The sequence below is a fragment of the Mustela putorius genome, unplaced genomic scaffold (genome assembly GCF_011764305.1).
Source record: "Mustela putorius furo isolate JIRA1106 unplaced genomic scaffold, ASM1176430v1.1 tig00000407_pilon_pilon_pilon, whole genome shotgun sequence".
In the NCBI taxonomy this organism is placed as follows: domain Eukaryota; kingdom Metazoa; phylum Chordata; class Mammalia; order Carnivora; family Mustelidae; genus Mustela; species Mustela putorius.
The window spans coordinates 4,534,592-4,562,243 of record NW_025421373.1 but is presented as its reverse complement, the minus strand read 5'-3'; the positions used below and the strand labels follow the sequence as shown (position 1 = coordinate 4,562,243).

Below are 27,652 nucleotides of genomic sequence, written 5' to 3'. Positions count from 1 at the left end.
ATGAGGCCATTGTTTTCACAAGTGCTTCTCAGTTTACTCCCGTTCTCCAACCCTGCCAGTTAGGTGGGACAAGAATTCTAGACTTGGGTAGAGTTGAGTATTTCTTTTCCTTTCTGTAGGTTGGGTTCCAGTGAAATAGTTCTCCTGAGGGAGGTTAAGGAAAACAGGATGCTGACAGTGTTTTGATATGGTTACTTTTCTTTTACCTAAATTCCCAGATTTCAAAATGCACTAGCAAATTAAAGTTTCTCATCAGATTTGATGAGCTTTTGGCCATTATTTCCTTGAATATTATATTTATCATCTTTTTTGATCTTCTCATTACATATATGTTGGTATATTAGGTGGTATTCCACATCTATCTGACACTGTCATTTTTCTTTTCCTTTTTTTTTTTTTTTCTTGTTCCTCAGACTGGTGATTGTTGTTCATCTGTCTTCAAATCCATTGTTTCTTTCTTCTGCCAGCTCATGACTGATGTTGAGCCACTCTAGTAAAACTTATTTCAATTATTGAATTTTTCAAATCCAGGATGTATTTTTCATTGTTTTTTTTAATTTTATGTATTTTGATCATTTCTATTTGGTGATGTATCTGTCTTGGATTTCCTTTTGGTCCTTTAGTCATGATTTCTGTTGGTTTTTTTGAACATATCTAAAATAGCTGATTCAAAGTTATTTTCCTAGTAAATCCAATGTTTGACTTTCCTTATGAACAGTTTCCATTGACTGCTTTTTGCCTGTGTATGGTCTAAAAATTGTGTGTTTTATATATTTTTTATTCTGGGAAACAGTATAAAAACTATATAATGTGTCAACTCTGAAAATTATATTCTTTATCCAGTTTTCTTATTGTTGCTATTTGCTGTTTGTCTTGTTTTATTTTTTAAAAAATTTAATTGAATATAATTGACATAGAACATTAGTTTCATGTGTACAACAAACTGATTTGACAATTATATACATTATGAAATGTTCACTATGGTAAATGTAGTTACTGTCACCATATAAAATTATTACAGTATTGACTGTATTCCCTATACTGTTCTTTTCATCAACATGAGATATTGTGAATATCAGTTGCCTATAGCCCTTTAGCTCTGCCATAGTTAAGTTCTACTGATTTTCGAAGCCCGATGTTATGATGGCTCTTTTCCCCATGCCAGCCTCCAGGGCCAAGATACCCAATATGGGACCTGATCCCCTCATTCCTCAGGGAGAATCTCATGCCCATGATATCCTTCTCACTTGTGGGTTGCTGCACCAGGAGTTTGGTTCCTGACTCTGTCTCTGGCCCTCCCCCTTTGCTTCTCAATGTGACTTTTTCTTTATATCCCTTGCTGTGGAAGAATTGTTTGGATGGTCCTCAGGTTGGTGAATTGCTTTTTTGTAGTTGCATCCTTGGTGTGTACATGGAAGGAAATGAGCTCAGTATCTTCCTACTCTGCCATCATCCCTACAATCCTTTTTTGTTGCTGTTTGTTTAAGACTTTTCTGGACTAATTCTATGATATTTGTATTCTCTGCTGGTCTCTACTTGGTTAATTTCATAGAAGGGAGATAAACTGAAATACCTTTTAACTAATGGGTTTCTAGGACTCTGCTGAGTGGCTCTGTGGGTAGGGGTGTGTGTATATGTTGGGGTACATATTCAGTGCTTTAACCAATAGATTAATACTGTGTTATAACCTTCCCTTACTACTTACCTTAATTTAAGCCTGCAGGTTAAATTAAGCAGAGTTTAGAGCACTTTTCATGTCTCTTCTGGGCATGTGCATAGTCCAACACATGAACACAGCCTCCTAGATTCCCAGAAATATTATGGATCTTTTCAAAGTATTTTAGTTCCCTCCTCCTCCCCTTTCCTGTGGAGCAGCCACTAAACTAATGACACATTTTATTAATGATTCTGTTTGATTCCATAGCCTCTGACAATGTTTTTCTGTTTTTTAAAAAAAAAAACCTTTTAAACTTCATTCCTATTAATAGAATATGTGATGTCTCCACTTTTTTAATAATGGTACAGATAGCTATGTACTTAAATTCCAATGCTCCTAATTAATTGAATTATTAATCAATAAAAAGAACATAATTATATATCAATTATTAATACATTTTTGAAAGTCCTTATTTTATGTTCTTGAGCTTGTTTTTAATCATAATAGTGAGCTTCTTTTTAATCTACTTAAACTTAGCTTTTTGTATTGATTTAAATTTTTATTAGCTTTAGTAGAAAGTTTTGTTTTAAATAATGACAATTTAAACAATTTTCTAATACTTCACCAAAGTAGCTATAGGCATCTTGTTTTGTTATGAAATTAAGTTTTAAGTGTCATGCACAATGCCCAAGGAAAAAGTAATGAATATATTTGAGTATTATTCCTGATTAAATTTGTATATTTTATTAGATTAGAAACAAAACTTTGCCAGTGGGAGTATATCATGGGTGCATAGAATGGCCCTCATTTCATGGAAAAATTAGTTTTGTGTTGAAGTTGCATTTCTTTTTCTTTAGATCACTCTTTTGCTCTATTTTTTGAAAGATTTCAGCAATTATGGGTTTACTGAATAAAGTGTTTAACATATGAGAAATAATTAAACATAATAAATTGTTTAACCCTTCATATTCATGTTATCTAGATCTCTTGTTAAGTAATACAGCATTCTTAAAATTTCTCACATAAACCAACCTATATTATGACTCTCTTATAAGTGGCAAATTGAGAATTTTCCAGATTCTTGTCTTTTTACTTATAAATATGGGCTTAAAAATAGTTTAATAAGTAATCTAAAATGAAACATTGGGATATTGATTCTGAAGTATATTAATAGGTGTAATGATAGAAAAAAAAATCATGGTAATCAAATGCATCTTAGAAGTGTTGGGTTAAAAAATGTTGAGGTTTATTGCAGAAATTCTCAGTGCATTTGTGAAGATTAAAAAAATATGTTATTTTATCAACCTGACAATTTTCACCTTGATGAAAATGACATCATAAAATATTTTTATTACTGTTCTGGAATATTGTTAATTACTAGAAGCCTGAAGAACCACTTTTAATGTTTACCCAACCAATTCACAAAAACTACTTAAATCAACAATTATAAAATATATTTTAAAATAAGCCATTTAGGCATACCTGGGTGGCTTAGTGGGTTATAAGATTCTGCCTTAGGTTCAGGTCATGATCTCAGGATCCTGGGATCAAACCGCTCATCAGGCTCTCTGCTCAGCGGGGATCCTGCTTTCTCCACCTGCCTCTCTGCCTACTTGTGATCTCTGTCTGTCAAATAAATAAATAAAATCTTAAAAAAATATATAAGCCATTTAAGGGACATCTGGGTGGCTCAGTGGGTTAAGTCTCTGCCTTCAGTTTGGCCATGGTCTCAGGGTTCTGGGATCGAGGCCTATATTGGGCTCTCTGCTTGGTGGGGAGCCTGCTTTCTCCTCTCTCTCTGCCTGCCTCTCTGCCTACTTGTTATCTCTTTCTCTGTCAAATAAATAAATAAAATCTTTTAAAAAAATAAGCCATTTAGTATAACAAAGAATGCAGTGTTATATACTGAATATTACCAGTTTCCATTTACCCCACCAGCCTGTCTAGGGCAAAAACCAGCTTTCTTGACCTTAGGCGAACATAGTAAAATATTTTGAACAATGATTTAACCATACTAAGTTTCTTCCAGGGCTTTTAATAATATTCAAGTTATCAAGTTATGTGGGCCTTATGTAAATGTAGGTTTTGATCACCTCTGTCTCATCTTGTGAATGCAACCTCTATTTTTTGTTTTTCCTTCTTTTTCTAAATCATTCCGTACTCTTCTAATAATCTATTCATTATCATAGACTAGCCACCTTAATAACTCTTCTAAGTCTACTTCTGCTGAGGTCATTATGTCAAAGTGGGAGCTAGTCTCAAAATGTTTTTTCCTTTTTTTTTTTTTTTGCAAAGAGCTGAGTAGGGAGAAATTTAGCTGTAATTGGATCAACTGTGTCTTTCATATAGCATGTAAAATATTTAATTGCCAAAACACATGTATATGGTGACTATATATACTATATATATAATGTTATGAGGGGAGAATGAGGCAAGGTTTTCCTCTTACTATAGCTTTTTTCTTTCATTTTCTTTTTTACCATTCTAAATTATTTAAGTAAACTCTGGTCACAAGCAAAGGGTTAGAAGATCAGTCTACAGGTCATCATTTGGTACAAGTAAAGAAATAAGCTTCAAGTCCCATACATTTGACTGGTCCATGCACAGAGTAATGGTCCAAAGTGGTGTTGTGGTCCACAGTGTCAGGGAAGAGGTCCAGATTTTCTTTATTCATATCATTGTGGGTTGGAAGTGGCTTTGCATGAAGGTTATGGGATAAAGTATTGTTGCCATATTTATGGAGAAAGAGCTTAAATCTGATGCAGGGATGAGTATAGGTAGAGAGCATGTGCTTTCCCTGGTGTGACTTCAGGAAAACAGTCAGCATATTGTCTTCAACCCCAGGGAGAATGATGAAGTAGATGAGGAACTTCTATATGAGCTGAGCTCTCTGCCCTTTGGGTGTCTTAACATAGGCTTCTCGAGTTGTGACTGGAACCTATGTAGTTGTCCAGAAATCAGGAAATCACACACCCTCCATTTTTTACCTGAAGCTATCATTACCTTTTAGTTCACATAATTATTCCAGAGATTAGAAATAAAATATGTATTCCTGATTAAAAGAAAAATTATCAAATTTAAAATTGTGATGGCAAGTTATATTCCTTAGAAAATCTATGCAATGAAACACATTCAGTCCATTTGTTCAGAATTCAGAAGAAAATCATAGCAACTAGATATGATGAGAGAAACATAGAAGTGGAAAGTAAAATCATATCTACATAAAATGGCAATGTCATGAAGCAGAACTGATATAAAATTTTGATTGAAAAACTACCATGTTAATGTGAAAGAAGAGTCTTGTCGACAAATTTAAAAATTTTTGTTTGTAAAGCTCCAAAAACAAGTAGCAAAATTAGTAAGGCATCACATTAGTTATGTTTGTAACTTACAGAGGTTTTTTTTATTAATTTTTATATTTATTTATTTAGTTTGGTTTTGTTCTATTTATTTTTGGTGGGGAGGGGAGATAAAAAATTTTTGATTTTTGCATTTTAAGAAAGGAGATTTCCGAAGAGTGGCAATTCATTCATTACACATTCCCCTAGATGAACACTGTTTTCTTGGCTTTCATGACAGTTTGAATTCAAGGTAATGTGCACAGAAAGTATTTTACTGAAATTCAGTGTATTCACTTGGACACACATGGGATGACTTGTTTTCCCATTCCCTTACAAAAGGTATTGGCACTTTCGCTTCAAGAACAAAAAATAAAGTGTCATAAATACAACTTGTGTTTTAGATCTGGGCTAATGACTAAGGAACTATTCAGCTATAATGGTCTCAGATATTCCAGTGCCCTGTGAACTTACAATTAATAGAGACTACTGATTCTAAGAACTATGAAACCAACAAGAGAATAAAGGAAGAGTTATAAGTCTGATGCAAAGTTCATAATAAAATATCAACCAACAATCTCTCACTTTTGTTAAATCTATAATTAGAGAATGAGGATAAGAATCATATGAATAATGATAAATAAGTGTCTACAGAAATGGGAAAATATGTTTCATTTATTTGTTACTTATTCTATTTCAATAAGATGCTTGTTAGGAAAGGAACTAAGACAGGAAACTGGTTATGTTGTATAGAACTTCTACCAATCAACTTGGTTTAATATTAATTGTCTTAAAACATGTTATTTTGTGACCTGAACAACTATGTTATGCCTTGAAAATTCAAAGCAAAAAATAAAATCACATAGAAAGCCAGAAACATCATCAATACATCTGCACAGATGTTTGCTTGTAGTTTTTGGTATCCAGAACTTTTTTTTCCCACACATTGCACAGATGCCCTTTTTGTAGGCATAACCCTGGCAGTAGGGAGAACCCAGTTGGTGCACAGAACTTTTTACAAATTTTACAAGTGGAGAACTTATTCTTTCCATATGGATTGAATATGCTTTTTTTGAAGTCAAAGCTTTATTTTCGTTCAGCTTTCTTCCGCCATTTTCTGTGATATTCCTGCGCCGTCTCTCCGTGTGTCTGGAGTGATAGCAATACCAAGTTTCTTTTCACCCAATTAGCTTCTTTTAGCCTCCTTCTCCCAAATATGTGGCCCCTTCACTCACGTTTTTCACTCAGTATCATTCCCAGACGGTTCCCTTGGCTGCAGAAACAGGAGCAGCTTGAAAATACCAACACAGCAGCCAGAAAGGATCTTTTCCTTTTTCTTAAAAATCCAGACAGTAACATAATAAGTTATCAGTTACTAGGTCCCGCATCCTTGCAGTATTTCTGAAGACACGAGTCAAGATGAAACTGATAGCTACCAAACATTCGATCTGATAAAAAATGTGTTGCTACTAATGGAGGAGGGATTTCCTCTGCTGAATGAGAAGAAGAGGTGGACTGAGTGGGAGTAAAGACATTTTAAAAAAAGAAAAAAAGTTTTTACTTTGAGAAACTGAGAATGCATGAAACAAGGATCATAAAATTCTAATTAACCACACATAGTGGCAAATTGAGTTTTAAATAAATATGGTTTTCCAAAGCAACCAAAGCAGCAGCTCATCTTCACAAGGCTAGTAGTGAGGACTAAAACCTTTTAATATACCCCATCCCCTACTACTGTGATAAATTATATATGCAGGGCTTGACATTCTTAAGAATATTGGTTAAAGAGAAAGACTAGAACATAGAAATGTGTTTTCTTTTGCTTTGCAAGTTAATATCTTCTGTATGTTTTCTGTTTTCCCTTTGAGGACCTATTTGATGATAGGCATTCCCTTTAAGAGACAGTCCGGCACCCTACTCAGTACAATAGTATATTTTATTCTATGACTTCTGTAGGGCACAAATACATGATAATGTAAAATATGTATGTACATATGTATGTATGTATGTACACTTTTTTATTTCAAGTTTTTATTTAAATTTAGTTAACATATACTGTAAGATTGGTTTCAGTAAACTTTAGTGCTTCATCACTTACATATGACGAGTGCTCCTCACAAATGCCCTCCTTAATACTCATCACCCATTTAACCCATTAGCTCGCTCGCCTCCCCTCCAGCAAACCTCAGTTTGTTCTCTGTAATGAACATCTGTGATTGCAATACTATTGACAATATACCCTATGCTGTAATTCATCTCCATGACTGTTATTTTATAACTAGATGTTTGAATTTTTTAATCTTTTGTATCTGTGTTGCCCACCTCCCATCCACTTCCCTCTGGCAACCACCAGTTTGTTCTCCATATTTATAGGTCTGATTCTGTTTTTTGTTTATTTATTTGTTTTTTAAGAATCTGCATGTAAGTGAAATCATATGGTATATGTCTTTATCCATCTGACTCATTTCACTTAACATAATACCCTCTTAGGTCCATCTGTGTAGTTGCAAATGGCAAGAATGAGATATTCTTCTTTTATGGCTTAGTAGTATTTCAGTGTGTGTGTGTGTGTGTGTGTGTGTGTGTGTGTGTGTGTACACCATATCTTCTTTATTGATTCATCCATCAATGGGCATTTTTTGGGTTATTTCAGTATCACAGGGTGAGCTACTTAACATGCAGGCTCTCTAAGGGCAGGGACCCCATTTTCTATTGCTGTTTGTCTTGCATGGTGTTAAGCTCACTGATTTTTAAAGCTCCTTATGTTAAGTTCCACTGCTTTTTAAAGACAATTGTTATAGATACTTGTCTTCCAAGTGCAGTTCCCCAGGGCTAGGGCAGCCTGGTCTGGGGTCTGATACTTGTGCTTTCTCCATGCTGGTGGTGCCCCTCCGTTTTGAGGTGTCCCACAAGGAGTTTAGTTCCCAACTTCACCTCTACCCTTCTTACTCTTCTTGATGTGGCCTCTTCTCCATGATTAACCATGAAAGGTCTGTTCTGCCAATTTTTAGGTCATTTTCAGAGTTAGGTGTATAGCTGTCCCCTAGACACACCAAAATAATAGCTACAGGGTGAGCTTAGTATCCTTTCAGTCTGCCATCTTCCAAGAAATCCGATCTCTGCTACTTTTTATTACAACATCACATTAAGAATATTTTCCATGAAACTGAATAATTTTTGAAAGTATGTTAGTATCACAAAACATTCTATCTTAGGACTACCACATTAACTTACTATGCTTTTATTCCTTGACATTAAATGTGTTTCTAGTTTTTCCTATCCCAAAGCATTTTATCACTATTCTTATACATTAATTTTTTTCAGTTATTTTATTTCTTTAAAATGAATAATTATTATAATGCCATATAAAGTATATTCTGATCACTCAAAGCCATGAAGGTAACAGTACATCTAAATGCATTAGTGTTTAAAAATCATAGCATGCTAGAGGAATTTTAGGTTAATGAACCTGGTGAACGAAATTTAAGAACAAAACTTGACACAACCAGATATTATGTGCCACCTAATGTAAAGAAATAGGAAGTACAACACATTAACTTTGAAGTAAACGTAACAATCAAATCTAAATCTAATTGAATCCCTTGTTCAGTTACTAATTTATAGGAAAAATAAAATTAAAGAAATATGTTAAAAATAAAACCTATAGGAATACAAACAAAAATCCAAATTTGTTAATTGTAGAAAGCAAATGAATTCCTACAAGAAAAAAAACAAACTTCATGGAAAAAGAGAGAGGGAAAAATACCCTATAAAGACAAGAAAATCATCAACCATGCTATCAATATTTTGTCCCTTATTGGAATCCTGATTTCAATAAACCAAGTTTGAAAGAGATATCATGGAAATATTTCCAGAATTACATTTTTATAATATTAAGGGTTTGTTATTAAATTTCCAGGCTAAAACCTGGAAGATGTTTTGTTTAGTTCTAATGCTGACATTTTTTCTTTTTGTTTCTTTCTTTCTTTTCTTTTTTTTTTTTTTTTAATGAAACATGCTGCCTAGGATTTGCTTCTATATTATTCAAGGATTGTCTGAAATTGACTGGTGTGAACCAAAACAGGATTAGACCTGTGTTGATGATTGCTGATGCTGTTTATCTTTGCTATATTCTTATATTTTGACTTTTAAAATGCCCTAAATGAGCACAGTAGTAAATAAGCTTAATGTTTAAGTAGGTCACATATAATATAGTCTTGTACCATTTGTGTGTGTGTGTGTGTGTGTGTGTACAATGAAAGAGATTTGGGGAAAGGAATTAAATGATCAGATTCATAAGTTAGAGCACAGTATTTTGAATATAGACATGAATTAGTCCATAAGTAAGGAGACCGTTAAGACCTTCCTCATTTTCTATAATACCATTTGTCATATTGACACACTCTTATGTGCTATAATTTCTCTACAGAATGTAAGGGAAATAATTATTAAAAAATGAAATGTGGCAGGCAAAGGGGCTTCTTAGAGGCATGGAAGCCCTCATGTCTTGAGTAGGAGTGCAGAGAAAGTCAAGCATGAAGCCTGAGATTTATTGTCTTGTATAATTAACTTCAAAGGGAAGTAAACTCAAAGAATGCAGATTTATTATACCAAAGACATTGTCCCCTTTGGGAAAATCTGGGGCAAAGAATCTAGACATGCAGATGATTGTTTCTGAAGATTTGACTCCTCTAATTCTGTGGAAACTTATAAGCTTGAAGAATTGTTTCCCTTCTTCTTAAGAGCAATAATCTCAAAAATCCTAAAAGGCAACGTACATAGCACTTAACATGTGACCTCACTTTCCCTCCTGGTTATTTGGCCTATACCTAGGTTTAGCTCAATAAAGAAAGTAAGTACTATAATTTAACAAAACTACAAACATATCTGACTTATGTTTGTAGCTACTCGGGCAGTATGAGTGGCACTTGATTAAAAGATAATTTGTCAAAGGACTAGAAGATGAAATAGGGAAGGGTTTATTTATTTGAGAATACTCTGTGGAGATAAAGGCTTTAGCATCCTGGAAAGAAGCCCAAGAGATTGCGCAAATTAACTAATAAGATGGCTCTCTGTGGCATGATACACATGATGACCAAACTGAGCAAAATCACAATGTGTAAATTGCCATGTCGGATGATGGATGAAGACATTAAAAAGTTCAAGCAAATGGACATGTCAAAATGGACATAATATTTACAATCGGAAGGTGAGCATGATGATTATGTTCTTTGGGAAAGCCCAAAGATCACAGGGAAGGCCACATGAATCACCTGGTAAGAAAAGCTGGAGCATCAAAAACATTCAGTGTGGCTCAACTTTTCAGTCTAGAGCTAGGGATAGAAGAACTGCTTTTTATCTTGTCTAGGGCCATGTATGGGCTTTGAAACTGTACAGACCAGAGGCATCACTTAACTGCCGACAACAGGTGGTGCATAACCACAGAGACTATGATAACTAGCAGAATTGGAGTAGCAGCCTTGGGAACCCAATCCAAAGTCCAGAGGGACTTAGGATGGTTAATACTTCTCTGTAGGCAAAATAGACTGGTAGCAGACAAATGTACTACTCAGTTTAAACCAGCAGAATAAAGCAAGGTTGGGTGTTTGGGAACCTGAAGGTGGCTACCCTGATAAAAATATCATCCCTTCTAGAGTTTCCAGAACTGAGCTCATTGTTCAGATTTAGAAACCAGTGAATATTTGTTTTTAGAATGGAACAACATCATAGCGTGTACACACAGTAGTGATTTACCAGTTTTTCCCCAAATGGAATTATACCATTTACTCAGTTAATATAAATTAAGAAATGGGGGCCACCCACATATTTCTAGAACTAATTCATACTGAGTTCCAGTGACATTGAATTATGGGTACTTTACAGCATTATTATGGCCTTTCTATTTTTATGAGTGGGTGCATATGGAAGACAGGAAATAAATGACTTACACTGACCCCCTGGTGGTCATTTCCCTGGCCTTGAATGTTTAACTGATATTTCATACTTAGAAGTTCCACAACTTCCACATTGGGTCCTTGGTTGTAGGTAACTACCAAAATAGAGAAGGCCAAGTGGAAGCCTCTGAAACTATCCTTCCATGACCAACTTATTAAAAAGAAATTTTTTTAAAAATTAAAAAATAAAAAAAAAAGAAAGAAATAAAATTTACCTCTGTATGTATTGCAGAATTTGGGTGATTTCTGCCAGCTTTATGTTTCTGATAGATGCAAAGATGGTAATTTCATCAAATCCCCAGTTAAGTTATTAACATTGCCCCTGTAGAAACAGGTGGGTCCTGGGGGATGACTAGGCCAGTGCAAGCTCAATCCAGTAGTTACCTGATCAAAGCTTCTATGATAGATGTGGTGAGTTTGTTAGAATAGATAGAGCCTTGAGTTCATAGTATGCGGATACTGACTTGGCGTGTACATTATTTTTATTTCTAATAAGGAAAAAGGATCAGAAAATTTTTTTGCTCACTTAAAATGTATAATAAGTTCTCAAAATTTGCCCTTGAATAGTAACTCCCTTTTCTTTTATAATACAGTCAAAAAGATCTGGACTATCTAAAGATTGCAGAGAGCAGCACATGAATCCATTGTTTTGAGGCTAGCATATTGATCTGTTTAACTGGCTTTCACCCTGAAAGCTTTTGTAAGACACATCTACTCTAGAAGATGGAGTAATCATGGTGGCAGAGATAGAGACCAAGAGCATGGGTTCTCATTTACTAGAGCTGACCTCGCTATTACTGCTGCCAAATGTCTGGCCTATAAGCAACAAAATCAAAACCAATCTTTTAAATGCTGTAATTTCTTGAGATACAGTATCTATGTGGTAGGCATTTGATTACTTTGAACCTCTTTCATAACTGGAATAGATTCACATTCTAGATAAGGGCTTCCCTTTCAGGGCATCTGGGTGGCTCAGTTGGTTAAGTGTCTGCCTTCAGCTTAGGTCATGATCTAGAGTCCTGAGATGGAGCCCTGCATTAGGCTCTGCATTCAGCAGGGATCCTGCTTCTCCCTCTCTGTCTACCAGCTGCTCCCCCTGCTTGTGCTCTCTTTGTCTCTCTCTCTCTCTCTGTGTCAAATAAAATCTTAAAAAAAAAAAATTCCATTTCTAATCTAATGAACCCCAGCAGAAAGACCTACTATCTCATGTTTTCCCAAATATTTGGTCCATCAGTGTTAGGGTCTGTAATTAATTGCTCCAGATTTCACAGCAAGGGAAGTTTGAGTGTTGGTGCATGGCCAAGTGGTCCACTGTTCTTTCCAAATACTGCATCTCCCAGAGGTGACCAGATTGACAGAGCATCTGAACATCCTGCTGGAGACACAGATGAAGTTTTACCCCAATAGCTACACTCTGCAAGCTCTAAGCAGGGTTAGAGTTTATGGAGCCCAAGGAGGTTGCTTTAGTATTTTAGGCTATTACAAGAAAATACTGTAAACTCACAGACTCACTGGCTTAGAAGACACAAATTTATTTCTCATAATTCTGGAGACTGAGACGTCCAATATCAAAGGGACAGCAGATTCAATTCCTGATGAGAATCCTTTTCTTTGCTTGTGAATACATAGAGAGAATGTGTATGTCACATACACATTCTCTCTATGTTCTCACATAGCTGGGAGAAAGAGGAAGAAAGAGAATACACTCTGGCTTTTCCTCTACTTAGGTTGGCACTAATTCCATTATAGGGATTCTACCTTTATGATCTTATCTAAATCTAATTACCATCCCATATCCCCAGCTCAAAATACCATCACACTTGATGTTCAAGCCTCAACATATAAATTTGCAGGGTGAGGGGGTACAAATGCTTAGTCCATAACAGATGTATATTATTTCCCAAGAGATATTCAAAAATGAATTTACTCTGTATCTGTTTACATCTAGCATCATAACAATCTTTCTGTGGGATTTTTAGTGGTCCTGTCTTCTTAGCACAAATTATGTTCCCACCAGTTTTCCCGCAAGATAGGTCTTTGCCTTTATAAAACATATCTGTGGCATGTACAGTGATGCCTGGGGATTTATACTGTCATGTGCGATCTTCTCCTTGCCCCAGTGTATTTCCTTGGGTCTTTTTTTTTTTTTTTTTTTTTTTTTTTTTTTTTGCCATGTCTCTGAAACCTGAAACCTGCAGTTCTTACAGTATTTCAGATTGTTCTTATAGTATTTTGGATTGTTCTAGATACTTTTGCAATCAAGTGTTTGGGTCCCATGAGAAGATGTCTCTTCTCATCTACCACTGGGCAACATCTGACGCAGCATGGATCTGGTGCTGTGAAGTTATTTGACTACACCACTCCTCCTCAGAGGTTCTTGGACAATTTCCTGCCATGTAGGTTCAGTGAATATGTCCTCTGTGAATTATTTAACTCGCCATCTCTTGTGTCTGTGTGGTTTTTATGAAGCAGTTTGGGGAGACTTAAAGAAATTACTGTTGTCATGATCCTGTTGTTAGTGGGTTAGAAATAATGTTTATCTTTATTCATAATATTAAAGTTATTTACTCATTCTAAAGAACTAATTTAATCTATTAAGTACTTCTACAACTTACAGACAAACTCTTAGGTATGTATCATATGTTAATAAATTTTGTCATATATTATAAATTCTGCTTATGTGATATACAGTATGGATTGTTCACTATATAATATATTCACTTATAACATATGCCAAATACTTTAAATATGATCATTTTGTACAATTTTATGTTGACCTTATGATAAGGGGATATATTTAATTTGTATACTCTCTTCTTCATCAGAACATAGTCATTTGAAATTATATTTTATAAATATTTATAACTTAAGTGACTAAAAACAATTCCTGTCGTGTATTTTAGCAATTAACAATATAATTTAAGAGGTACTATAGTCATATTTGAAACATTATACTACTTAAACATTGGTTATTTTCAACTCTCAATCTGAAACCTGAGAATATTCCACAAAATCAAGAAATCTTGTGCCAGAAAAATGAGAAGAAAAAAAAATTATAGGTAGCCTCAAAACCATACTGCATAAATATATACTAAAATTTCATGTGGAGGGGCACCTGGGTAACTCAGTGGGTTACGCCTCTGCCTTGTCTCAGGACATGATTCCAGGGTCCTGGGATGGAGCCCCTCATCGGGCTCTTTGCTCTGTGAGGAGCCTGCTTCCCCCTCTCTCTCTCTGCCTGCCTCTCTGCCTACTTGTGATCTCTCTCTGTGTCAAGTAAATAAATAAAATCTTAAAAAAAAAAGTTAAAAAAATTTCATGTGGAAATTTAATTAATTTAATTTAATTTATTTTATTTATATGTCCTTAACACCTTATTCATTCTTATATATAACACTAAAGTTTCCTAAAGAATTTCTGAAATTGAATTTCACAGACCTGTACCCCTGAAACAAATAATAAATTATATGTTAATTTGAAAAAACTTAAAAAATTGAATGAGATCACAATACCTAAACATTTATAAAGTAATTTTTTAAGATTCATTTACTTGCCAAAACACAGTAGCAGAACAACTTTGACACCATTGTTCTTCTTGAAATTTTATTTTAAATTATTTTTGGTAGGTGGTGGGAAATTGTTAGATATTAAAATATTTTTTTACTGGACATTATCCTACATCCATAAAATTATAACACATTAGCAGAAACTTCCTTAATAGAATGCAGTTTGGGAAGATATTTTGGTAGAAATAACATCCTTATGTTATACAAAAGTTTTTTCTTTTCTTCTTCCCTATTACTAATTTTCTTTTTTTCTCAATGGATAAACAAATGTATAATAAATCAATTCTTTAAATCCAATAATCCATAATAAATGTTTTTCCCTATGGAAAATTATACTTTATATCACTGTTTTGATGTGGTCCGTCGCAGCTTTGAAAGTATATCAGACTTGAGTTTCCAGTTTTATAGTTCCCCATCATCCTATGGCTTTTTTTTTTTTTTTCCCCCTGCATCACATCATATTATTCTAATCCTGAATGTTTGAAAGAAACACTTATTAGACATATCTTGAAAGTGTTTGCAGTGTTTAGCACTTTTGAAATTTACAGATAAAAAGATCTGTAGACAAGTCTTTCCCATTTTTGGAAGACAAACCCCGGCACATTTTCAACAATTTTTTTGACTTTCACTGCCGATGTCTTCCAAGCAATCAATTTATCTTTCTCTGCAGAGTCTGTGAGCAGGACTGCATTTCCAATTGACAGGTGCAGGGATTTCCCTGGTTAGCTGCCCCTTTGCTCTTTTTCCTGTGCTGTCACCAGAGAGAAATGACTGTAGGCCTTGGCAATGAAAACATTTTCTGACATATAGTGCTATGTAGAAAGAGGACAACACATGTCCAAATGCAAACCACTATTCAACTTCCTTCTTTCTAATAGGGCTTGTGCTTTCTATGACTGCGCAGATCATTCTAGTATTCACTAAATATTTAAAAAAGAAAGAATTTACAGGAAGAAAATCAATGGCCTTTGGCTTCTACTTGTGAAATTTGTTAGGCAGATAAAGATCATCTTTGGTAACCTGCTGTTCACTTTTTTCCAAGTTATACTTGTAGAACTTTTTTTTTCCTTTTCCTTTCTATTTCATGTTTAAATGTCTAAGTAATTTGAAAAAGTTATCCTAAAGAAAAAGGTAATATGAAAAAGGTAGCAATAGTTACCTACTAGAGACCCCAGTTTGAAAGAAAGGGCCTTTGGCCTGTTTTGTTCATAGCTAAGGTTTAAATGTGACTCTCCGTGTCTCTCTTGCTTTCTTTCTTACCTTCTCGAAGGTTTACCTATCTTGAATGAGCACTGTGCATGCTTAGGGTGAACACATTACTCGAAGGTTTACCTATCTTTGACAGAATGAGCAGAGGCTGTCTCTGCTCATGCTTAGGGAGATGAAGCACATGGTAACCCACTGTGTAACCTCTCCTGGTGGATTTTTATTTCATATATCATTTTAAGTGGGCAATAAAATATATTGCTACTTAAGACATTAAGAACAGTGACTTTACAATGTGGCACTTGCAAAAGAAGATGGCATTAATTTTCCAAACAGTTCTGCCTAGAAAATCTCTTTATAAGGACAGCCTTGATAATGGAAATAAATCAGAGGTTCTTGCTACTTGTGGAGCTGGTCTTTTTAGTAGAATTCCATGATCTTGGTTTCACATCAGTGTCTTTTATCCCTTGATAGGTCACAAGAAAAATCATAAATCGTTGTCTAAACACCTTATCCCTGCTTCAGATTAATTCTACTCAATTTTCCATTGCTAAGATTAAATTTTCTGGGCTTTCTCCCATGGTGGAAGGTGGTTACTTTGTGCTTCTTAAATTTATATAGAGCATCTAAAATGAATTCTTTTGATATTATTGTCTGATTTTTGTATCTATCACTATCATAACAAAAATAGCATATTATAACTATATAATAACTTACCTGTGATTTTGTCTTATGGTGTTTGTTTTGCTATGTAGAGTTTTAAGATCTAAAATGCTTTGAGAAAAGGGTAGATTTTCTTGTTTGATGGTTACCATTAAGGTGTGATGGTTATCAGCAGAGCAAACTTCATATTATAAATGGTCTTGAAAAATGACAAAAAAAAAAAGCTCACAAATTCAGTGTAATCAATTCTTGTCTTAAAGCAATACTACTATCAACTAGTTAACAAATATGCTACTAAACACCCTCATAAAACTCTGTATTCATTATTCCGCCTAGAAAACATTGGGTGGTATTCATTTGGTGGATTTAAATTTTACTTATATGATATTTTTTTAAGTCAGAAACTTTTATTTTGTTAAAAAATGTTATTAGTAGAATAATAAAAGTCATTCAGGCCCTATAATGGTAAATGCAGATATCAAATAACAGTTTTAATGGGGAAAAAAAATCTGTAGAATACCTGTGGACCCAAGAATCTTATTTTTATGTATCAAAAGAAGGTCTAATTACTTCTCCTTGTTTACTACAAGAGGCATGATACCTTCCACGTATGTCTATATTAAAGGGATCTATTTTGGGGTATAAATTGACAGTCAACCCATTTATCCAGTTTAAATTCTAAAAAGAAGGGGCGCCTGGGTGGCTCAGTGGGTTAAGCCGCTGCCTTCGGCTCAGGTCATGATCTCAGGGTCCTGGGATCGAGTCCCGCATCGGGCTCTCTGCTCAGCTCAGCAGGGAGCCTGCTTCCTCCTCTTTCTCTCTGCCTGCCTCTCTGCCTACTTGTGATCTCTCTCTGTCAAATAAATAAATAAAATCTTAAAATAAATAAATCCTAAAAAGAAAATGCCCTCATTCAACCTAATTCAATCTAATTCAACTAATACAGAAAGAACCTATATGTCCTTGATAGTTAATTCATATTCAATCTTTCTTCTATCTTAAAAACATTAAGATGGCTAGAAATAAGACAGGTAAAAGTGTCCATTAATCCAGCAAGACTCTTGGAACAATCTAGACAGTGGTCTATGAACTTGAATCAGTCTGCTGAGTTTAAATTTTGGTTTTTTCTATTATTAAGTGTGTCACCTTGGAAAAGTTTAAACTCCTTAAAATATCATAAAATCTTCCTCATGTATAGAATAATTCTACCACTTAATTGCTGGGTTATTGTGAAGGCTAAATGTACTAAATACTTACTAAATGTAAATATACTCTATCATATATAAGGTTATTAGAACAAACCTAGGTACCTAGAAAACACAAATTAAACGGTGGTTAATTTGTGAGCCAGCCCAAAGTATTAGCTGTGCTTTTTCTTCCAGGAACAAGGCAGTCGCTAAATAGCACTCAAAGTTCTGGTCTTTTTTAAAGCTTAAAAAAAGAAAGTTGATTTTTGCTGAAGAGATAGCATCAGAATCTCTCATTTTACCATTTTGGCATCATTTCTTTGGCACAAGAAAGTTGATTCTTTCCTAATGTGCCCCTAATATACCTTGTTTGCCTTTTGAAAATTTATGCTGCTATTAAACATCAAAACTTGTGTCACATGGAAATGCCTTCCTGGGAAGGAGTGCAGTTACTGTGGAGTCATCGGTTTGCGCTATCATTAGGTACAAAAGCTTTGAAGTAAGACCTGAAGCCAAAATTCTCACAGATGTTGCATGGAAATAAACTTCAAAAAGGATGCACAGTGCTCATTCACAGACAGGTAAACATCTGTGAGAGAGAGAAAGGAAAGTAAGAGACAGAGAGGCTCACTTACAGGCTTAGCTTTGAACAAAACAGGCCCCAGGCCTTTTCTTTCAAATTGATGTCTCTATTTATATGGCTTCCTGCCTCTGACTAGGTAACTATTGAAGCCTCTGTCTTTGAACTAATTTACATTGACCTCTTCCTTAACTCCCACTAGTTTCTTTTAAAGTAAGGTTTGTTTTCCCTAATGAGGATCGGCTGTGAGCAGGGGTGACCAAAAGAAAATAAATTCCCTTTTAACAAGCTATGACTCTCCAGAGGCTGATATTTGGGGAAGAGAAGAGGCCAAGAATACAGACAAGATCTTGAGTCTGCAGGTTTAAAACTAGAGTTCCTATAAATACAAGGCATGTGGACTCGCCACACCTTTTTTTTAAGGAATTATTATATTCCAGACACTAAGGCTATGAAATAAGGACAAGCAAAGCCATAAAAAGAATGACAATTTTTAATAACTCTTGGGCCATCAGTTAAATTCTATTTTTAATAAATGTACAAAATTTAGGACAAGTTTTATTTCAACAAAATTGTTCTTTCTCTGTTCATTTTATCGGATGATGGCTTGGAAGTACTGATGCCCTCACAGAGTGAACAGCAAGAACACAGAACTACCCATTAGAAAGGGTCGATCTATCAGGATGATAACTTGATCTCTCGAAGCCTACAGCTTACTCAAAACCGCAAAATAATTTTATCAAACAACATTGTAACGAGATAAACAGCCCGGCTCCCTTTGGTTTTCAGGTCTCTTGTCTTCTATTATTAGTATATCAAATGATTTATTTTTCAAAAAACAAGGATCTGACAAATTTGTGCCACTAAATCTCTTCACTACTTTGATCTTCATTTATGCTTTAGGGCAAAACAACTTACGTGATGCTCAGCTTTATGGAATGTAGATTCTTTGCCCCTTCATGTACAAGCCAAGTTTCCTTCACCTCCAAGCATTCTGGAACTGATCGATGGCAAGCCTGCCTCAAAAAGTCTTTTCTCTTCTTATCCTGGGTGAGAATATATCAATAAATAGGAAGAGATGATGAGGCTACCAAAGCCTGTGAACACACCTTCTCATTTCAGCAGCTCTGCTGATGTTACCCCTGGCTCAGAGGTTCCATTTCCTCTGTCTCTATGGGATGGGTCACGATTGCTTTTACAGCAAGCCCCAAAGGCGTATGGCGGAAAGTTTCTTGCTTCTTTTTTTTTTTTTTTTAATTTTTTATTTTTGATAAACATATATTTTTATCCCCAGGGGTACAGGTCTGTGAATCACCAGGTTTACACACTTCACAGCACTCACCAAATCACATACCCTCCCCAATGTCCATAATCCCACCCCCTTCTCCCAAACCCCCTCCCCCCGGCAACCCTCAGTTTGTTTTGTGAAATTAAGAGTCACTTATGGTTTGTCTCCCTCCCAATCCCATCTTGTTTCATTTATTCTTCTTCTACCCACTTAAGCCTCCATGTTGTATCACCACTTCCTCATATCAGGGAGATCATATGATAGTTGTCTTTCTCTGCTTGACTTATTTCGCTAAGCATGATACGCTCTAGTTCCATCCACGTTGTTGCAAATGGCACCCGAATGTTTATAGTTTCTTGCTTCTTAAGACTGTTTTTACTGGCTCACCGGTTCAATGCAGTAGCGGCTCTAATAATAGTAGCTGGTAAGATGGAAATCCAAATAGGGCTGTCCTTAGATTCTGAATTAATAAAAAAAGCAAACTCATTTGAGTAGATATACCTTATTATGAAGATAAAAAGAAAAAAGGATATTTGGCTAACACTCATTATGTTATTTTTATTATTAAAATATTTTTATATTCTTTTTCTTAAAGGTTCATAGGTTTTTTTTTTGTTTTTTTTTGTTTTTTTTTTAGATTTTATTTATTTATTTGGCAGACAGAGATCACGGGTAGGCAGAGAGGCAGGTAGAGATAGAGAGGGGGAAGCAGGCTCCCCGCTGAGCAGAGAGCCCGATGCGGGACTCGATCCCAGGACTCTGAGATCATGACCTGAGCCGAAGGCAGAGGCTTAACCCACTGAGCCACCCAGGCGCCCCAAGGGTCATATGTTTTATGTCATAAAAATGTGGGTAGAAATCCTGATTTTATCACTTGTGAACACCATGACTGGAAAAATTAGATTAACCCTATAATCTCCTTGAAATTGTCATCCTACCTATATATCAGTTTGAACTGAGCTATAAATCAATTAAGATAATATGTTGGTTGAGGTTTTGTGATGCTTATTTTTTTCCAAGATTTTATTTATCAGGAAGAGAGCAGAAGCAGAGCGAGCAGGCAGAGGGAGAGGGAGAAGCAGGCTCCCCGCTGAACAGAGGGCCTGATGTCAGGCTTGATTCCAGAACCCTGGGATCATGACTTGAGCCGAGGGCAGACATTTAACTGACTGAGCCCATCAGGTGTCCCAGTTTTGTGATGTTTAAATAACATAATATGTGTTCATGTTTAAGATTATGATAGACATGGAGTCATCACTTAGCATGGATTGTTTTTGTCCTAAAAAACAAAAACAAAAATAAAAAACCAAAAACTTAAAACTCTTTCTCTCTGCCAGGTTAAATATACCTACCTCAAGAGCAGGAATTCCCTGGGCGCCTGGGTGGCTCAGTGGGTTAAGGCGCTGCCTTCGGCTCAGGTCGTGATCTCAGGGTCCTGGGATCGAGTCCTGCATCGGGCTCTCTGCTCGGGCAGGGAGCCTGCTTCCCTCTCTCTCTCTCTGCCTGCCTCTCTGCCTACTTATGATCTCTCTCTGTCAAATAAATAAATAAAATCTTAAAAAAAAAAAAAAAAAAGCAAGAATTCCCTGACTTCGTTCTCTATTCCTATAGTTTTTAGTGTTACATGGGTCATGATGAATTGAATCATGGCCTCCAAAAGATATGTTCATACCCAGTTACCCAGGACTCTATTGTATGGCATAAGATATGATTAAATTAAGGATCTTGAGAGGAACAGTTTATCCTAGATTATCCAGACTGGCTTTAAATGCAATCGCATTTATCTTTGTGAGAGGAAAAACAAGAGAAGCCAGAGGGATTAGAGCAAGGCACCCACAAGCCAAAAATCACTTGATGTCACCAAAAGCTGGAAGTGGTAAAACCCAATACTCCGTCTAGCTCTTGGAAGGAACGTAGCCCTGCCAATGCCTTGATTTAGCACTTTTGGCCTGTATAACCATGAGAGAATAAATTTCTACAGATTTAAACCATCCGGTTTATGATAATTCTTAATAGCAACCACAGGAAGCTAATGTACTGCCATTTTATCACTTAACGTTCTCTGTGTGATTAGGAAATCTTATCAGTAGAATGCTAGGACCTTCAAAGTAAAAATCATATCTCACTCCTTTGTGTTGGACTCAGTACTTAGTACAAGTTTTTATACATAGCAGGGGCTAGAAGAAAATTCCTAAATGCATTATTGAATGCTGCATTAGTGAGAATTATTCTGGACACAGACCCTAAATACAAAGATTAAGAATAGGTTGGTAAAAAATCAATAAGGTTAACCAATTACTGGGGCACCTGGGTGGCTCAGTCAGTTAAGCGTCCACCTTTGGCTCTGGTCATGATCTCAGGGTCTTGAGATTGAGTCTCCCAGGTCAGGCTCTCTTGTCAGTGGGAGCCCATTTCACCCTCTCACTACTGCTGCCCTTGCTTGTGCTCTCTTGGTCAAATAAATAAATAAATAAAATATTTTTTAAAAATGGTTGACAAGTTATTAAGAGAAATCTCTTAAATCAAAAAATCTTAAAAAAAGATATATCCTCAGTAGAAAGGATAAAATGGAGCATTCATTTTTACACTGAATAAATTAAAAATGGCATAGTAAATAACTGTGATTGAAAAATCTAAGAGATTGACAATCTAAGAGAATAATTAACAGAATTTTTATATATTTATTATACTTCTGGTGTCCAGTGCAAATTACAGGGCGCTTGGAAGGGGTCATTCTCTTTCTCACAATAAGAAAAAAGATGAATAAACTGAAAATCTCTAACTCTGTTTAGTCATCAGAGAATCAAAGCCACAAGGCAAACTGTTTTCCCCAAAACTGGAGAGAGAAGTGAATACAGAGAAGCACAGTTTATTGGGTGAGTAAGCCCTGAAGTGGAACAGAGTCTTGTCACTAGTAGCAATGTTGGTAGGAACACAAACTGGAATTGACAACTTGCTAGAGGCCCAGTGTCCACTAGCTTGAGAATTAAAATTCTCATGTGGGCACAGACTTGCATGAGTTTTATCTCCAGGAGCCCATCAGAGTCTTGCTGTGAAGATTTGGAAAAAAAAAAAAAAAAAAAAATCTCCTCCTTCTAACAGGAGGAGGACAAAAGTCATGATCTTGAAGTCTTTGTTCTTCTTCACAAGGCCTGCCCTCAAGGGAAACTATTTTAGCAGAGCCTGTTTGGAATTTATCTGAGTCCAACATACGTGACAGAAGGGAAATTTCTAATTCCAGCCTTCCAGCTCTTTGAAAGAGAAAAAAATATAGCAGATGATATATTAGAATACATGTTTAGTTAATAGAAGTGTAATAAAAGAAGAATAATTCCTTTAAATTAATAAATTAATGAAAAATAGGAAAGCACGAAGATCAGAAAACAAGAGATGTTACACAGTAGAGGAAGTCCTACGTTGAAGATGAAAGTCCAGGGAGAAAACAGTGCAGCAGGTCTAGGGGCAACTAGTCCCAGCTGGGATAGAAGAAACCACCTGTAAGAAAATACTATCGTTAAGAAAAAGTAGAGTAGATCTGCAAGATCATCTGAGGAAAACAAGGCAAAGGAAACACTGAAATAATTGTTATCTCTAGGAAAACACGAGTATACGGACAGGACATTTAATAATATGCACAACTGGGTCATGCAGTGAATGCACTTTACGTAATTTTTTCCTCTATGTGTATATTTATCAATTTAAGTAAGGAGAAAAAAAGAGATGTGTGTTTCATATAGGTCAATTAGTTTTTTTTAACGAATATTTGTAAAAATACATATTGCAGGGAAGAGGTTTCAGCTTGATGGTGATCAGCAGGTATATCACCAATCTACTGAACAATCTCCATTCGTAAAGTTGTACTTGCTGAAAAACATTTTATGTAAAGTGGCACTTATGTAAATTTTGGTTTTTAGCTACTTTTTGGGTTGTGCAGCAAAATTACCTGGTTAACATATTATAATACAGTTATATTTTTTCTTCTTCATTTCTCTTCACCTAATCTTGTTTAACTTTTATTTTTCCTTCAATTTTTCTTCTACCTCATTACATGTTCCTTCTTTTACAATCTCATCCCTTCTTAGAATATAGAGCTGATTCTCTTCTAAAGGATAACAATGAGTATATGCATGGAACTAATTGGGATTCTGTGCACCTAGATTTTATATAATTTCAAACCCTTTTTTTTTTTGGCACCTTATCTTCCAACATATTGTCATTTTGTTGTTCTTCAACTGATTAGTTATATCTCCTTGGATCTCACTTCATTTTTCCTTCGGTAAGAAACAAAAACACTTGAAGAAATCTATCATTGTGCTCTTAGAATGGATTTCTTTAGGCATTGTTCAGAGTGTTTAGTTTAATATGGAAATAAATTATATAAGTTATGCACTTTTCTTGTCTGAAAAATGCAAAATAAAGGTGGACTAGTATATATCTTCTATCTTCAGAATTCTTAGCTCAATCATATAACATTTATAAAGATCTTATATATCAAACTTTCTTATAAATTGTATGGTATAAGAAGTTCAACATCAATAATTATTTATCATTGGGGTCCCTGGGTGGCTCAGTGGGTTGAGCCTCTCCCTTCGGCTCAGGTCATGATCTCAGGATTCTGGGATCGAGCCCTGCATCAGGCTCTCTGCTCAGGAAGGAGCCTACTTCCCCTCTCTCTGCCTGCCTCACTGCCTACTTGTGATCTCTGTCTGTCAAATAAATAAATAAAATCTCAAAAAAAAATAGTTTATCGGGCGCCTGGGTGGCTCAGTGGGTTAAGCCGCTGCCTTCGGCTCAGGTCATGATCCCAGGTCCTGGGATCGAGTCCCACATCGGGCTCTCTGCTCAGCAGGGAGCCTGCTTCCTCCTCTCTCTCTGCCTGCCTCTCTGCCTACTTGTGATCTCTCTCTGTCAAATAAATAAATAAAATCTTTAAAAAAAAATAGTTTATCACTAATTTATTGCTGACAAATACAACTCCTCTTTGAGGCCTATATTGTGTAATTTGCACTTAGGAAATGGAGATATATATGAGTAGTTGCTCAAGATGACATTGTTAATAAGTAAGAAATGATGCTAAAAGTTAAAAACACAGGTATTTAAACCCATATATGTATTATACATAAACACATATATTTAAACCCATTTAAATCCAAATTTGGTATATAAAATATTGATAGATATTATAAATATTGATAGATATTGGTGGCACTCTATTATATTTCACAATCATTTATATTGTACAATATTTACTTGATTTTGACTATTTTTTAGCCTCAGTATAGCCTAGCCAAAAGGAAATAAAGAAGACAACTCTTCTGTAAGAATTAAGTTTTTTTTTTAATATAACTGTGATGTGGCATTAATAACTAAAATTCAAAAGTTCAATAATGTATACATAATAATGGATGGTATTGACTTCTTAAATTGTCAAAAAGTAAATATGTAGGCATCAGCCTGTGCAAGATTTAATTATAGGCTTAAATAGACAGATCCATCCCTACCAGCAGTGTAAAGCATTTTCACTGACAGGCCATGGAGTCCCTCTTATTGAATTCTGCTCAATAGCTAAAGAAACAGTCATCAATTTGGTGACTTAAACATTTAATTTTCTAGCGACATCAGAGTAAACACCCGGTGGAATGAGAATTATGCACACAACTGCAATTTGTATTAGAAACAACAATCAACACAGCCAAGTGACATAAAATAGGTTTGCATAAACTGAGACACTTAACATGTTCTTGACTAAGAAAGCCCAACACTGTAAATATAATATTCCCTTGTGAATGTACATATATAGTAAAATTTAATAAAAATCTCATATTTAGTTTAAAAATTAGTCTGGAAAAGAAATTGAGAATCATTTACCACACTTTCTTTTGTATAAGTTTGTACTTCCTTTTGCTTATTTTACTTTTATAGCCTTGGTCTAATTGCACTTACTTCTAGCCATAGTCTCTAACCTGCCAACTCCAAGTCTATGCCCCAGTTGGGATTATGTGAAGAAATCACAGATCCAGTCCTGCGGATGGCCTTGCCAATCAGTTGCCTCCAACCACCTGGTAAACCTGCCCTTTCCTTCTCATTCATTTTACAGGGGAAGGGCAAGATCTAAGTTTTTCATACTTTTCAGGCTTTCAAGGGCCTCATGTTTCTCTTTACTTCAGAGAGACGAGATTTTTCACCTGCAGCACAGAAAAATAGAACAGATTAGGATATAACCTCTTCAAATTCATAACAACAGGAGTGCCTAGGTGGCTCAGTTCTTTAGCCTCTGACTCTCGATTTTGGCTCAGGTCATGATCTCTGTCATGATATTGAGTCCCTCATGGGGCTACATGCTGAGTGGGGATCAGCTTGAGATTCTTCTCTCCTCCTCTGCCCCTGCCTCCCACTTGCACGTTTTATCTCTCCCTCCAAAAAAAAGAAAAATTATATATATATATATATATATATATATATATATATAATAAATCAATCTTCAAATTCATAACATCAATTTAGACATTCTTGTGTAGGAACACATATTCTTTTTCTCTCTTCCCCTTTATTTATATATCCAAGGCCATCTTCTCTACTAGTACCCTGAATGAGACTATACTTGTTTATTCATCACTTATTATCTTATGAATCACATAACACCTGTTTACTGGATATCTGCAACAGCTCATGTGTTCTCCATGTATCGCTCATAAGGAACATATTAAAAAAATAACCTTCAAACTATATATGGGGACCCTCTGTCCTATCTTTGCCACTATTCTTTAAAAACCTAAATTATTTCAGAATAAAAACTTGAAGACCCTAGAATTATTCCTCCTTTTACCAACATTAGCCTAAGGTTCCATTGTTTTTCATAAACAAACTTATAAAAAAAAGTTTGTTTCTCAACTCTTTTCATTTCCAAACCATATGGATGTTATGGTTAATGCCCTAAAGGACCACACCAGTGATTTCCACCCAATAAATTTGATCAGCAACTTTAGACCCCACTTTTTTATTTAGCAGCAATTTCACACAGTCCAGAACACCTTTTTTTGAAATAGGACTATTGTCACGTTTTTTGGTCACACTCTAAGTAAAGGTTTTAGAGTTCCTTTTCTTTGTGGACTCCTTCACGTATAAATTCTAAGCATCATCTGGGACTCTCAATTAGGCCCTCTTCTTTCATCTGGCTTTTATTGCGATGTACATGAAATACTTCCCAATCAAAACCTCTAGTTCAGACAACTCTATTGCTATTTATAATGAACCCCATATTTAATAGTTCCCATTGGGTATTTAAAAATACGTCTCAAAGTTAATACAATCAACTGTCATTTTACCAAATTTTCTTTCATCTAGACTCTTTAGTTTCAGTGAATGGGCAGCCATCCGGCTGTATTTAAACTACACATCTTTGAATCATCCGTAAATCACTCTGGCACATTCTCTTATCAATTTATTACTACATCTTCTTTCTAAAAACTCCTTAGTCTTAATTTTTTGTATTACTTCTTCATCTACACTTAGCTACGTTAACTTAATACTTGCTCCACATTTGTTTCTGCTTCTAGAATCTGTTTCACATGCTATAACAAAGTGCTCTTTAGCAATACAAATCTAACCACATTCTAATGTTTATAATCTTCTCTTATGGCATAAAATCTACAATCTAATGCATGGAAAAATACATATAACCCCTAGCACAGGTTCCCATCCTTCTTTAACTCTAGATTCTATTGACCCAATATTCCTGCCCTCCCTTTATTTCCTCAGGATAAGTATGCCTCCTTTTCTAAGAGATTTTCACACATGGTTTTACCTTTGCTTGGAGAATTCTGTCATCAACTTGTCCAGGATCCATTTACATCTCAGTCTGAATATCCTCTGATAGTCTTTACATTACCTACTCTTTGCATTTATTGTTCTAAGTTTCCAGACAACCTAAGGGGTCCTCCTCAGAGTCCCTTGCATAGGGACAGATTTCTTAGCAGGACATAACAGACATGTACATACATACCAGTCATTACATTTCCTCCTGGTAATGGTGAGAATTATATTTTATTTAATTTTAACAATTATATTAAATTTAACAATTAAATTTTAACAATTAATTAACAATTGCTTGTTACCTGCATATCTCTGCAACCTTGCACACAGAGTGGAAGTTTTCCTTTTACCTCCACTCAATAACCATGAACTTGTATTGCAATTTGGGGTACACCAAATAT

General features: G+C 35.3%; 1 pseudogene; it reads right to left on the bottom strand.

Annotated features, from left to right (window-relative positions):
• Window positions 1-5,877: 5,877 nt before the first annotated feature.
• LOC101674538 lies at window positions 5,878-25,529 on the bottom strand (annotated as a pseudogene).
• Between the last annotated feature and the right edge of the window lie 2,123 nt (window positions 25,530-27,652).